Source organism: Apis dorsata, unplaced genomic scaffold (genome assembly GCF_000469605.1).
Source record: "Apis dorsata unplaced genomic scaffold, Apis dorsata 1.3 scaffold_56, whole genome shotgun sequence".
Classification (NCBI taxonomy): Eukaryota; Metazoa; Arthropoda; class Insecta; order Hymenoptera; family Apidae; genus Apis; species Apis dorsata.
In genome coordinates this window covers 638,886-642,448 of record NW_006263356.1, presented here as the reverse complement: position 1 = coordinate 642,448, position 3,563 = coordinate 638,886, and the positions used below count along the sequence as shown (strand labels likewise).

At 27.2% G+C, this 3,563-nt stretch overlaps 1 protein-coding gene across 1 annotated transcript in view; it reads left to right on the top strand.

Moving 5' to 3' along the window:
- Positions 1-3,563, top strand: part of LOC116186789 (protein doublesex-like) — a gene marked incomplete at its 3' end in the record, with an annotated part of 23,243 nt that continues 19,680 nt past the window's right edge. The window contains exon 1 of the mRNA XM_031515138.1: positions 1-1,523. The remainder of the gene's footprint in view (positions 1,524-3,563) is intronic.

Below are 3,563 nucleotides of genomic sequence, written 5' to 3'. Positions count from 1 at the left end.
ATACGTCCCCGGTCCCTTATGACCCCACCTGCCCCGTATCCAGAAACTTTACCCTCACCCCGCTACATTCAGTCCCTCCCCCCGATCCTCTCTCTGATTCCGCCTTGCCTGCTGCCAGCCAGCCGTCCGTCCTTACGTCCGTCCGTCCACCGTTTGGATCTATGGTTGTGTCGGTGGATTTCGTGACGTTAACCTGGCGGCCCTGAAAACGTTGGACTGACCGTACGATTTTGACTACCCTTCTCGTTAGGGCGCGAATGTAAGACGCGAGTGTTTTTTAATCATCGCAGCCACCGCACTGGAATATATCATAGACTAGTTCGGGTAAGAGAAGAGAAATGTGTGGTGAAACTAACCGATACGTTCCCGGTCGTGTTAAACTCCTCTAAAGGAGTATAAGAAACTTTTAAACGACCAGTGTTTGATAAAAAAAAATTGGTGCATAAGAAAAAATTAGCTAAATATATTTCTTTAGGTTCTGTTTCTTTCTTTCTTTTTCTTGTGCATATACATGCACATTCATATACACATACATATATATGCATGCGCGCGCACACACATACACATTCTATACTATATATACTATCCTTTTCTTTTATCTTCCTTTCTTTGAAGAATATGCGTAAATGTATATAATTTATCCTTTCCGTTCATGTATATATTCGAATCAACATATATTATTAATTTATATCATAAAATATATTTTATCCTTTTCTTCCCTTCTCTATCTGTCCTTTTTTCATCTTCTCTACATTTATTTTGTTTTTTCTTCGGATAGAATAAACGGGGTAATAGAAAAAGAGAGAAAATGAATACATCTGTACTTATATGCAAACTTAACAACTATATAGTGGAATTACGAAGTGAAACTATGTATTCTTATAGCATTGTAACTGAAAATGATTCCATATATACGATACATATGTGCCGTCTGTGTTCGTCGATTGTAATGTTCATCTGCAACATTTAAAGTACGTTCTAATCGGTTGGTCGATCCATCGATTCGTTTAGTTCGTAGCGTGGCAATTTATTTACTTCATATTCTTCAGTTTTTTGGGCACATACATTTTTTCTATTTTTCTTGCAGTTCTATCTTTATTTGAACTGTATTTTTAAGATTATGGAAAATAATGTGTTTATGTAGTGTTTCATGGTGTTTCAAAGTTACCGACCGAGTGTTACTTCTACTATTTTTCTGTGCAACATTGCAACGTTTGGTTACTTGCATATTTAGATTTTGTGTGTTCTGTTTCTTTTATCTTCGACAAATTTAAAGGTGTTTCGATGAATTTGTGTTTTGGTGATATATTTCAACAGTGTATCCTTTTTTTACCGATACCAAAAGTTTTTTTCATTCGTGAGAATCACATTTTATAATGGTGTCCGGAGCAGTGTCAGAGTGCTGGAGAGTATTCAAGATCCTGAAATAGCAAATCTAATAATAGGCGATATCTTATTCCGACCACTTTTCGTGTGAACTTGAAGAGATAACAACGCAGCGTGTGATTAATTAACGAACAATCGTACGTATGTTATATAATTGTTACATGTCAAAAAACAAAAAAAATGTTACCGTATTGTGAGTGGATGAATTTAATACGATCATTTTTTCTTTCTTGCAATTCTTATGAGCCATGCTGTGAAACGTTTACTGCCCGAGGAACTCGAAGCGAACTCGATCGCAACTGTTGAACCGATGGTGACGTGTCTCATTCTTTTACATTATATCAACTTTGTTTTCTTCATATCTTGTCACAAACGACAATGTTACGTTTTAATTAGCTAACGAAATTGGTGATTCACAACATGCTAGTTAAGTGATAAGAATACGATAATTGTTATCCTTTTGATAATTGTGTAAATATTTCATTAAAAGCGCGTTTTTTTTTTATTCAGATTATGATCATAATTGTTCAATTGATTTATATATATTGTTACAGTAAAATGTAAAAAAATCTTCAAATTATTCTTCGATTTACACTCTTATTTTTTTTATTCAATGTTACTAATATTATTATTACTGACTTTATTCTTGAATTTTGAACTGATAAATTTGATTGATTTTGAATTGAAGATTTTCATTTCATAATATATAGATTTATTTTAATCATAGTTATGTGATTCTATTGATCGTCAATTTTTTATAGAATTGGGTTCGAAAAATTTCAACACTCATTTTTGCTTAAAAATTACATTTGAGAACGTCGACTATCTAATTTTGAGTACACGCCTACTGTTATGTAAGTGAACTATACAAGAATCGAGTACCTTATCAGTTATCTGCAAAGTACTTTGATCGGGTAAAACAGTTCGATACTGCGATTGATATTGATATTTCAATAAATACTCGCATTGAGTTTGCTATACATCATGTAAAAAATGCATTTTTGCTTAAGCCCCTTAGAATTTTTTTGTTTCTTTGTTCTTTTAAATTCATTTTATTCTTCCAATTTTTTTTTAATATCTTATTTTTTAGATATAAATTTTCAAATTTTATATCTTTAAAATATAATAATAGAATATTTTATAGAAAAAAATAAAATTATGTTCTCTTATTTTTAATTACATAAAAAAGTTATACGAAATTAATAAAGTAAGTTATATTTTGTGAATATAGAAATCTTAATTGAATTATAAATAAAATTCTTAAATAAAATTGTCTTTGCTATAATCGTATTTTATCTAATAAAATATATGAAAAATCTTTTATACACGAAAGTTAAAATTTTTTATAAAAGACAATCATAAGATAATATAAAATACAATCATTTATTTTAAATATTATTATCACAATTTTATATTTTATTATATTTTATTTATAATATTTTATTTAATTATTACAATTTTATATTTGTATAAAGATTTATTAGTTAATTTTTATTTTTTTTTTATAATTTCAATTGTGCAAAAAAAATAATTTAATTAATTTCAATTTTTTATAATTTGCTACTCCTGCTAAAATGCGATTTTTTAATTTCAATTGCTCATGATTTTTTACGTTTAGAATACGATTTTTCTATTTGCTATTAGCATATAAATATGTAATTCTTTGATTTCAGTTGCAATTTTTTCGTGGTTTTTTACGATTTAGATAACGAATGCAATTCTGCTATTTTAATTTTGATTTCTTGCAATTTAGTTTTCAAAAAACAAATCTTTTTAATTTAAGTTTTATTGATTTTATTATTCATACATTGTTTTTATCATTTTTTTATTATAATTTTTTATGATTTTTATTACTTTATTATTTAATTCTTTAATTGTTTTTTATTTTAACTATTTATTAGTTATTTTATTATTTACTTATCTTGATTTTTTTTTCATAAGCGAAGTTTCTTTTGTTTAATATATATAAAAGAAAAAAATGTTAAAATTATAATTGCTTTTTTCGATATTTATCATTATATACAATTATCTATAATAAAAACTTATCATTCATTATTTTGAAATTTTATTTATTCATTTTCTTTTTTATAGTTCATGTTGTTTTAATAATAAAATTTTTTATAACTGCCTTTTTTGTTTAATTTAAAACATTTTTTATTTCATTTTTTAGTTTTTAC